Consider the following 12,351-nt stretch of genomic DNA (forward strand, 5'->3'; position numbering starts at 1 on the left):
AGGTTTCTATCAATTTCATTACGGGTCTTTCAAAGTCAGGAAACAAGTCAGTCATCATGGTGGTTGTGGACAGACTTTCTAAGTATGCTCATTTTTGCGCCCTACCCCACCCTTTTACACCGAATTTGGTCGCTCAATCTTTCATGTATTAGATCTACAAATTGCATGGCATGCCCACTTCCATTGTGTCTGATCATGACCCGATCTTCACCAATAACTTTTGGCAGGAACTCTTCTGGCTACAAGGTACCCAACTACAACTCAATACTTCCTATCATCCACAAACTGATGGTCAAACTGAAGCAGTCAACAAATGTCTGGAGACCTACCTTAGGTGTATCACTTCAGAAAAGAAATCTCTAGGTACAATGGTTACCGCTACCCGAATGGTGGTATAACACCAACTATCATGCCACCACCAAAATGACTCCATATGAAGCAGTTTATGATCAACTCCCTCCTTCCCCTACTTCTTATGTCAAGGGATCCTCGAAGGTACAAGCAGCGGATAGACTCCTACAGAACTGCACAACCATGTTGGCCCACCTTAGAGAGAATCTTCATCAAGCCCAAAAACCGCATGAAGAAACAAGCAGATCAGCATCCCTTAGAACGCCAATTTCAAGAAGGGGATCACGTATTTTTGATGGTGCAACCATATAAGCAAACATCACTCAAAGACAAGGGTTGTCAGAATCCTACAAGCAGGCTTTGCAACCCACTGCAAAAATCCACCCAGTCTTCCATGTCTCATGCCTCAAGAAAGTGATTGGGAACCATTGCAGAATTCAAACTAGTCTACCTGAAGTGGATGAAGAAGGGTCAATCTAGCTCCAACCTGCACAGGTTCTTGACACATGAGAACGACACCTGCGTGGCCGCACGATCAAGGAAGTCCTCGTCAAATGGAAAGACACCTCTCGAGAAGATCCAACCTAGGAACCAGCCACTATCCTTCAGCAGTTTCTGCTACTTCAACCTTGAGGATAAGGCTACTCTTATGGGGGAGGGCATGTTAGGGTCCAACCCTAACCCCCTTATTTATGTAATAGGATCGAGTCACAGTTATAGTTAAGTAAAGAGTCAATAAAGCCCATATTAATAATTGTAAGTGGTTAACCTGCATTTAATGAAGGGACCACAATTAGTTGCAAATGGGCCATGGTATTGGATAGATGGTATTAATAAGAACCATGGTATTTCCCAATGGTATTGCATGTATGAATCCTATATAAATGATAGAGACTCCCCTCGAGGAGCATCATGTCTTATTTTGTAGTTGAGCTCAGCTCTATTGGAGGTTGCCCCCTCGAAGAGGCAAGTGAACATTGGTTCCTGAATAATAAAATACTTGCTGTTATTTCTCATTTTTCTATGTTCTGGGTATATTTCTTCGCATATTTGGTATTCTAGTATCATCTTGCAGGTTAAGAGCATAACACAGGTGAAAACATAGTTGAAAACTCATTATCAAGTTTATTAGGGTTAGGTAGAAATGATTAACGATGATGATAATCGTTCCATGGAATTTCATCTGAAGTCATGACCTCCATAATACCTTCATCATTAGGAAATGTATAGTCGAGGATCAGGGAGTGAAACTTGTTTTAACCAAGGTAAAGGAGAACAATCATCATTGATCGTATTCACTCGATCAATATTAGTAGATGATGGGTCGGAAGATTATCTACCTTCGTGATAATCCAATTCAAATGGGCTCAGGGGAAGCTTATTGCCATAGGAGGCTAATTCAGACTCTAAAGGCATTATCCATAGATAAAAAGATTCCATAGTGCTTGTTATAATCATGTTAACCTCAACAATGTTAGATGGAAAATTCGGTGGAGAGAGCGCAAAGGTTCTCATCAGTGATGCATCTTTGAGTAAACCAACACCAATATCCTCCTAAACAGTATTCATTTTTCCAACAAAAGGTATGGTACCCTTAGAGTTAGGGTCTGAAGTGTATTGAGACAAATGGTCTACTTTCACAATTTTCCCTTTGTGAGGAAATTGTATCATTCAAAAAAATGATGATACCACAATTGAAATAGTGTAGGTCCACCTTTGATCATGACCGTTTTACCCTCTAGCTCTATGGGCAAATCATTCAGGATTCCATAAGGATGAAAAAATCTTCCATCGAAGGCTTTTAGAGTGGTAGGTGACAAATTGATGGTTGGAGAACCTAAAGTTTTCCAACAAGCAATCAACATAATACACGTAGAAGCTCCTTCATCAGCAACTATGTGAAACACTAATCTGGTTTGAAAAAATACTAGAATCTGGAACACTAGTTGATGAGGAAGTCTCGGGATATGACTCACAAGATCAAAGATAATTATATTAGAATCATGCAGATCAATAGCTCCTATCGCTAAAAATAAAAACTTTCATTGTGTCGAGCATGTTTGCAACACTTCGAGAGATAACATTGCAGAAGGAGGCATAGCCAGTTCTTCAACAATGTTATAATTTTGTGCAGATCTAGCATGTGGGTTGAAAGATGATTCTTGAAGCACACCTTTAATGTAACAACCCTGGTGAAAATTCCATGTAATAAAATTTAATAAAGACAAAATAATAACCACGAGTGATGGGACACTTATTCCAAGCTGAATGTTGGGCAAAACATCTTAGTGTTGGTGTTCATTTTGGTTAATATGGTTAAGGACATTGCCAAAGGCAATGACTAAGGATTTGGAAATGCAAAATGGCATTTTTGGCACATTTATTTCTTAAAATAACGGAGATTAGCAAAAAAGGAAGGTGAAAGGTCACAGGTCTGATGTGAGGAAGAAAATGAACGAAAATAATGGAAAATGAAGAAAATAGTGTCCTAATTGATAAGAAGACTTCTGCGGATCAATTTGTAACCTTTTGTTAGTTCAGTTTTGGAGTATGGTGATATCTCACCTACCATAAGGATCAATTTGTAACCTTTTGTTAGTTCAGTTTTGGAGTATGGTGATATCTCACCTACCATAAATTAATGTGACTGCAAAGTAGTTCAACTAGCACAATTTTCTGATCTGACATTTGGGTCCATCTCTTCCTAACCCGGATTACATGGGAGATATATATCATGTCAATTGAACATGAGGATTATGGGAGATATATATCATGTGAATTGAAAATTTACAAACCTTAATCAATATGCCATCCATATACATGGGAGATATATATCATGTGAATTGAACATTTACGAACCTTAATCAATACGCCATCCATCTACATGGTGATCTTAATGTTCGTGATTTGTACTCTCATTAATATAAGTTCTGGATCATATTTGATGGGGTTAACTAGAGGCCCACCATTAATGTAGTTTCTTATCAATGGTAAATTTAATATAATTTAAGTACCAAATATATTTTATATCTCTTCCTTGTGTTTTATATCTTTTTCTTAGAATATGGAATATTAATTAATTATGAAAAAAATAACTTTTTTTAAACAATGCAATTTGTAATTATTTTATATTTCTTTGATATGTTATATAAAATATGTCTATATATTTAGATTAACTCTTTAATTATTAATAATTTTTATAACATTTGTAACGAAGAAATTACAAATCTCTCTTATTATATAAAAACTCTCCCATACTCTAAATCCCAACAAACCAACCATTTAGTTTTTTAATAATTATGGAGAACCCAATAAACCAGCCACTTAGTTTTTTAATAATTATTAAGAACCCAATAAACCAGCCACTTAGCTGAGCTACTTATTCGTTGGTTTTCTCTACAGAGGAAACGGTCTGTGATGGACTGCGGCTACTCATGAGCGGGAAACGGTCTAGTCAGGACAGGCGCCTAAAATGAGTCGTGCATTTCCTTCTTTGTATTATACTAACCACATGCGTCCCCATCCACCGGTGTCCAGCACACACAGATGTTATCTATAATGCTATCCACACCCATCCCACCAAGCCTAAGCCTATAAATGGAGGCTTCCACCACACATTGATAAGCATCGAAAGAGCCAGCATTATTATTAGAGGCTTCCACCCACCATTTCCCGTTTCCCATTGTCGGAGTTTATTCATATTAGTCGAATTTCCCACCTAGCCATGTGGACAAGGTACTCATTTGCTTTTGCATTGGCAGTAATGGTAGTAACACTGGTTGTGGGCAGTGCTGTAGCCACTCCCAACTTAAACTTCGTATCGTCTGCGTGTAACACGGAGAAAATCCCAAGCGGAAGTTCCTTTTATAGTACTCTCGGATCCCTCCTCGCAGATCTAGAGGGAAACACTGCCTTCAGCAGTTACGACTACAAATCATCGCAAGCAGGCTCACCCACCGCCTATGGGCGTGGGGTTTGCAATCAGGGAATCTCTCAGTCTGATTGCACCGCCTGCCTTCAAAACCTTGGGGGCCGCATCTGGAACATTTGCGGCAACGCCATCGGTGCTCGACTTCAGCTAACTGACTGTTTCATCGAATACGAGCAGTCACTATCTAAATTATTTTATTTTCCGTTCCGCTGTCGCTGCCAATAATTCCATTCATTTTGTACTTTTGAATATTTTAATAGAAATCTGGTTGAAACTAAGTACCATGAACAATTACGTTCACATCGAATTGTTTAGTGAGATGTTATACTTTTTTAGTTTCGGTACTCTTAAATTGATCCGACTTCACAAAGTAATTATCGAAGTTTTTAATATTTTTATTCATATGCTGTAACTGATGTTTTTTATATGATTTTGCATATATTTATTAAGTATTAAAATTATTGGTCTAGTGATATCCGGATATAATAGTGATAAATTGATTAATTAAAATGTAAATTAAATAAATTTAATTAGAAAAGAAGTTAATATAATTTTTATAATTTCTGGTTGAAATTATAGAGAGTTAGTTTTAAGTAATGTTTACCTGCATATTGTGATTTGTAATTTTGAGGAGGAAAACGTTGGAATTACAAATTTAACGCTATCTCTCCCAAGCAAAATAAGTATATATATATAAATTATAATACATTTTTGCGAAGTATTTTAAATTTCCATGGGATCGAACTTCCGGTGTTCAACCGTGTTATGGATTCGTGCAATGAATCACTCAACCATTTCTTCGTTATTCGTGAAGCAACCAATAATCCAAAACCCGTTCTTTGGATTTTGGTTACCTTATTTTACTTCTTCTCGAAGCCGCAACGAAAGTTTGAGATTTCTGTGCCTTCAACTGAAATGGAGGGTGTGACATTGTGCCAGGTGCTGAATGGCTTTGTACACTTGGCCCAATCACAATAGATTTCTAGGAGTTATATATGAGTTTTAAGCAGAACAACCACACACATACCCTCCAGGGACTCCAGTTAGAAGCTCCCTCTATCATCAACTCACATCGGATGGAAAAATTGTTAAAAAAGGGCCACCATGGAGTTATATTCCAATTTAATGCCATCCAGGCCTTCGAACCCAATTCTCTTCATATTCATCCTGAGATGCAACAGATCTTAAACAACCATCTTCCAATCTTTGACAAGCCTCATGAGCTTCCACCCTTGAGAGGGGAACATGATCATAGCATTACTTTGGTCCTAAGGGCCCAATTACCAAATGTGCACCCGTATAGATATCTGTTCGCCCAAAAGAATGAAATTGAAAAAATAATCAAAGAACTCTTGGAAGCAGTTGTCATTTGTCCCAGCATTAGTCCTTCATCGCCGGTGGCCATGGTTCTCAAGAAAGATGGGGAATGGCGTATGTGTCCAGACTTCAAGGCCCTCAATACGTTGACAGTCAAAGATAAATTTTCCATCCTGGTTATCGATGATTTGCTGGATGAACTAAATGGGGCTCAATTCTTTACTAAGCTCGACCTTCACTCAGGCTACCACCAAATTCACATGAAAGAAGTAGACATTCTAAAGACTGCTTTCCGAACTCATGAAGGCCATTATGAGTTCCTGGTCATGCCATTTGGTCTTTGTAATGCTCCATCCACTTTTCAGAGCCTTATGAACCACCTGCTCAGACCATATCTCAGAAAAAATTTCCTTGTTTTCTTTGATGACATCATCATCTACAGTGGCCCCTAGGCCACACATCTTCACCATGTAGATATGCTCTTGCAACTGCTCCGCAAGCATAAATTATTTTTCAAGATGTCCAAGTGCTCTTTTGACATGGAAGAGGTTGAGTATTTGGGCCACATTGTGGGGCGTGAAGGTGTCAGGGTGGACACCAAAAAGATTCAGGCAATGCAGGATTGGCTTCAACCAAAGACCTTGAAGAGCTTGAGTGGATTTTTGGGTCTCACATGCTACTATTGCAAATTTGTCTGCAATTATGGTCGCATTACTAGGCCCCTCACTCAATTCCTCAAGAAAAATTCATTCCTTTGGAATGATGAAGCACAATAGGCCTTTATAGCTCTCAAACATGCCATGTGTTCCACTCCAGTATTAGCACTACTCGACTTCACCAAATCTTTTGTGATTGAATGTGATGCTTCTGGTATGGGTATTGGGGCAGTCTTAATCTAGGAAGGTCGACCCTTGGCCTTCATGAGCCAACAACTAAGTGGGAATAATCTGGGACAATGTACCTATGAGAAGGAGATGATGGCCATCTTACATGCAGTAGATACCTGGCGACCATACTTATTGGGGCGACATTTCCAAATCCATACATACCATCAAAGCCTTAAATATTTTTTGGAGCAACGCCTATCCACACCACAAAAAAATAAATGGCTCGCCAAAATGCTGGGATATGATTATGAGATAATTTACAAGAAAGGGCACGAAAATGTTGTAGCAGATCTGTTAACCCGCCAATTTGAGGAGGAAAGTACCCTTCTCGCAATTTCCCTTCCCATTCCAGAATGGATTGAAGAGGCTCTCAAGGATTGGTTTTCACATCCCTGGTTCTCCCAACTCATTAATGAATTGCAGACGGATCCAAATTCCACAGCGGGCTACTTGTGGCAGGATGAGATTTTTCGCTACAAGGACAGAATCGTAATATCACCAACATCCACCCTCAAAAGCCCCATTTTGGTGGCGTTGCACTCATCTCCCACTATAGGACATTCAGGATTTCAGAAGACGTATGCTCGCACTCGAAGATCATTTTTTTGGACAGGCATGAAAAAGGACATTCTTACTTTTGTAGCTGAATGCGATGTCTGTTAGTGCCACAAAGGAGAAACAATCAAATCCCCGGGGATAATATAGCCATTGCCCATACCGACCTCAATCTAGACAGAGGTTTCTATGGATTTCATTACAAGTCTTTCAAAGTCAGGAAACAAGTCAGTCATCATGGTGGTTGTGGACAGACTTTCTAAGTATGCTCATTTTTGCACCCTACCCCACCCTTTTACACCGAATCCGGTCGCTCAATCTTTCATGTATCAGATCTTCAAATTGCATGGCATGCCCACTTCCATTGTGTCTGATCATGACCCGATCTTCACCAATAACTTTTGGCAAGAACTCTTCCGGCTACAAGGTACCCAACTACAACTCAATACTTACTATCATCCACAAATTGATGGTCAAACTGAAGCAGTCAACAAATTTCTGGAGACCTACCTTAGGTGTTTCACTTCAGAAAAGCAACATCTCTAGGTACAATGGTTACCTCTACCCGAATGGTGGTATAACACCAACTATCATGCGACCACCAAAATGACTCCATATGAAGTAGTTTATGATCAACTCCCTCCTTCCCCTACTTCTCATATCAAGGGTTGCTCGAAGGTACAAGCAGTGGATAGACTCCTACAGAACTGCACAACCATGCTGGCCCACCTTAGAGAGAATCTTCATGAAGCCCAAAAACCGCATGAAGCAACAAGCAGATCAACATCACTTAGAATGCTAATTTCAAGAAGGGGATCACGTATTTTTGAGGCTGCAACCATATAAGCAAACATCACTCAAAGACAAGGGTTGTCAGAATCCTACAAGCAGGCTTTGCAACCCACTGCAAAAATCCACCCAGTCTTCCATGTCTCATGCCTGAAGAAAGTGATTGGGAACCATTGCAGAATTCAAACTAGTCTACCTGAAGTGGATGAAGAAGGGTCAATCTAGCTCCAACCTGCACAGGTTCTTGACACATGAGAACGACACCTGCGTGGCCGCACGATCAAGGAAGTCCTCGTCAAATGGAAAGACACCTCTCGAGAAGATCCAACCTGTGAACCAGCCACTATCCTTCAGCAGTTTCCACCGCTTCAACCTTGAGGATAAGGCTACTCTTATGGGGGAGGGCATGTTAGGGTCCAACCCTTACCCCCTTATTTATGTAATAGGATCGAGTCACAGTTATAGTTAAGTAAAGAGTAAATAATGTCCATATTAATAATTGTAAGTGGTTAACCTGCATTTAATGAAGGGACCAAAGTTAGTTGCAAATGGGCCATGGTATTAGATAGATGGTATTAATAAGAACCATGGTATTGCCCCATGGCATTGCATGTATGAATCCTATATAAATGATAGAGACTCCCCTCGAGGAGCATCATGTCTTATTTTGTAGTTGAGCTCAGCTCTATTGGAGGTTGCCCCCTCAAAGAGGCAAGTGAACATTGGCTCCTGAATAATAAAATACTTGCTGTTATTTCTCATTTTTCTATGTTCTGGGTATATTTCTTCGCATATTTGGTATTTTGGTATCATCTTGCGGGTTAAGAGCATAACACAGGTGAAAACATAGTTGAAAACTCATTATCAAGTTTATTAGGGTTAGGTAGAAAAGATTAACGATGATGGTAATCGTTCCATGGAATTTCATTTGAAGTCATGACCTCCATAATACCTTCATCATTAGGAAATGTACAGTCGAGGATCAGGGAGTGAAACTTGTTCTAACCAAGGTAAAGGAGAACAATCATCATTGATCGTATTCACTCGATCAATATTAGTAGATGATGGGTCAGAAGATTATCTACCTTCGTGATAATCCAATTCAAATGGGCTCAAGGGAAGCATATTGCCATAGGAGGCTAATTCAGACTCTAAAGGCACTATCCACACATAAAAAGATTCCATAGTGCTTGTTGTAATCATGTTAACCTCAACAATATTAGATGGAAAATTCGGTGGAGGGAGCGCAAAGGTTCTCATCAGTGATCCATCTTTGAGTAAACCAACACCAATATCCTCCTAAAGAGTATTCATTTTTCCAACAAAAGGTATGGTACCCTTAGAGTTCGGGTCTGAAGTGTAGTGAGACAAATGGTCTACTTTGACAATTTTCCCTTTGTGAGGAAATTGTATCATTCAAAAAAATGATGATACCACAATTGAAATAGTGTAGGTCCACCTTTGATCATGACTGTTTTACCCTCTAGTTCTATGGGCAGATCATTCAGGATTCCATAAGGATGAAAAAATCTTCCATCGAAGGCTTTTAGAGTGGTAGGTGACAGATTGATGGATGGAGAACCTAAAGTTTTCCAACAAGAAATCAACATAATACACGTAGAAGCTCCTTCATCAGCAACTATGTGAAACACTAATCTGCTTTGAAAAAATACTGGAATCTGGAACACTAGTTGATGAGGAAGTCTCAGGATATGACTCACAAGACAAAAGATAATTATATTAGAATCACACAGATCAATAGCTGCTATCGCTAAAAATAAAAACCTTCATTGTGTCGAGCATGTTTGCAACACTTCGAGGGATAACATTGCAGAAGGAGGCATAGCGAGGTCTTCAACAATGTTATAATTTTGTGCAGCTCTAGCATGTGGGTTGAAAGATGATTTTTGAATCACACCTTTAATGTAACAACCCTCGTGAAAATTCCATGTAAGAAAATTTAATAAAGACAAAATAATAACCACGAGCGATGGGACACTTATTCCAAGCTGAATGTTGGGCAAAACATCGTACTGTGGGTGTTCATTTTGGTTAATATGGTTAAGGAAATTGCCAAAGGCAATGTTTAAGGATTTGGAAATGCAAAATGGCATTTTTGGCACATTTATCTATTAAAATAATGGAGATTAGCAGAAAAGGAAGGTGAAAGGTCACAGGTCTCATGTGAGGAAGATAATGAATGAACATAATGGAAAATGAAGAAAATAGAGTCCTAATTGATAAAAAGACTTCTGAGGATCAATTTTCAACCTTTTTGTCAGTTCAGTTTTGGAGTATGGTGATATCTCACCTACCATAAATTAATGTGACTGCAATGTAGTTCAACTAGCACAATTTTCTGATCTGACATTTGGGTCCATCTCTTCCTAATCCGGATTACATGGGAGATATATATCATGTCAATTGAACATCAGGATTACATGGGAGATATATATCATGTGAATTGAACATTTACAAACATTAATCAATACGACATCCATATACATGGGAGATATATATCATGTGTTTTGAACATTTACGAACCTTAATCAATATGCCATCCATCTACATGGTGATCTTAATGTTGGTGATTTGTAGTCTCATTTACGTAAGTTGTGGATCATACTTGATGGGGCTAACTAGAGGCCCACCATTAATGTAGTTTCTTATCAATCGTAAATTTAATATAATTTAAGTACCAAATATATTTTATATCTCTTCCTTATGTTTTATATCTTTTTGTTAGAATATGGAATATTAATTAATTATGAAAAAATAACTTCTCTTAAACAATGCAATTTGTAATTATTTTATATTTCTTTGATATGTTATATAAAATATGTCTATATATTTAAATTAACTCTTTAATTATTAATAATTTTTATAACATTTGTAGAGAAAAAATTACAAATCTCTCTTATTATATAAAAACTCTCCCATACTCTGAATCCCAACAAACCAAACACTTAGTTTTTTAATAATTATGAAGAACCCAATAAACCAGCCACTTAGCTTTTTAATAATTATTAAGAACCCAATAAGCCATAATTATTAAGAACCCAATAAGCCAATCACTTAGTTTTTTAATAATTATTAAGAACCCAATAAACCAGCCACTTAGTAGCTGAGCTACTTATTCGTTGGTTTTCTCTACAGAGGGAACGGTCTGTGATGGACTGCGGCTACTCATGAGGGGGAAACGGTCTAGTCAGGACAGGCGGCTAAAATGAGTCGTGCATTTCCTTCTTTGTATTATACTAACCACATGCGTCCCCATCCACCGGTGTCCAGCACACACAGATGTTATCTATAATGCTACCCACACCCATCCCCACCAAGCCTAAGCCTATAAATGGAGGCTTCCAACACACATTGTTAAGCATCGCAAGAGCCAGCATTATTATTAGAGGTTATATATCATTCCACCCACCATTTCCCATTGTCGGAGTACAATTTATATATATATATCATTCCACCCAGCCAGCCATGTCGACGAGGTACTCATTTGCTTTTGCATTGGCAGTAATGGTAGTAACACTGGTTGTGGGCAGTGCTGTAGCCACTCCCAACTTAAACTTCGTATCGTCTGCGTGTAACACGCAGAAAATCCCAAGCGGAAGTTCCTTTTACAGTACTCTCGGATCCCTCCTCGCAGATCTAGAGGGAAACACTGCCTTCAGCGGTTACGACTACAAATCATCGCAAGCAGGCTCACCCACCGCCTATGGGCGTGGGGTTTGCAATCAGGGAATCTCTCAGTCTGATCGCACCGCCTGCCTTCAAAACCTTGGGGGCCGCATCTGGAACATTTGCGGCAACGCCATCGGTGCTCGAGTTCAGCTAACTGACTGTTTCATCGAATACGAGCAGTCACTATCTAAATTATTTTATTTTCCGTTCCGCTGTCGCTGCCAATAATTCCATTCATTTTGTACTTTTGAATATTTTAATAGAAATCTGGTTGAAACTAAGTACCATGAACAATTACGTTCACATCGAATTGTTTAGTGAGATGTTATACTTTTTTAGTTTCGGTACTCTTAAATTGATCCGACTTCACAAAGTAATTATCGAAGTTTTTAATATTTTTATTCATATGCTGTAACTGATGTTTTTTATATGATTTTGCATATATTATTAAGTATTAAAATTATTGGTCTAGTGATATCCGGATATAATAGTGATAAATTGATTAATTAAAATGTAAATTAAATAAATTTAATTGGAAAAGAAGTTAATATAATTTTTATAATTTCTGGTTGAAATTATAGAGAGTTAGTTTTAAGTAATGTTTACCTGCATATTGTGATTTGTAATTTTGAGGAGGAAAACGTTGGAATTACAAATTTAACGCTATCTCTCCCAAGCAAAATAATACATTTTTGCCAAGTATTGTAAATTTCCAACTTCCGGTGTCAACCGTGGAAATACAAAAATCTCTGGTTATTCGTGGAGCAACCAATAAGCCAAAACCCGTTCTCGAAGCCGCAACGAAAGTTTGAGATTTCTGTGCCTTCAACT

General features: G+C 38.4%; 2 pseudogenes; both read left to right on the forward strand.

The window, feature by feature from the left end:
- Window positions 1–4,006: 4,006 nt before the first annotated feature.
- Window positions 4,007–4,507, forward strand: LOC149176677 (antifungal protein ginkbilobin-like protein pseudogene; annotated as a pseudogene).
- Window positions 4,508–11,240: 6,733 nt separating this feature from the next.
- LOC149176678 (antifungal protein ginkbilobin-like protein pseudogene) lies at window positions 11,241–11,748 on the forward strand (annotated as a pseudogene).
- Window positions 11,749–12,351: the final 603 nt, after the last annotated feature.

The sequence above is a fragment of the Pinus tabuliformis genome, chromosome 4_1, assembly GCF_031772625.1.
Source record: "Pinus tabuliformis cultivar Carrire ecotype Pingquan chromosome 4_1, CPIR1, whole genome shotgun sequence".
Classification (NCBI taxonomy): Eukaryota; Viridiplantae; Streptophyta; class Pinopsida; order Pinales; family Pinaceae; genus Pinus; species Pinus tabuliformis.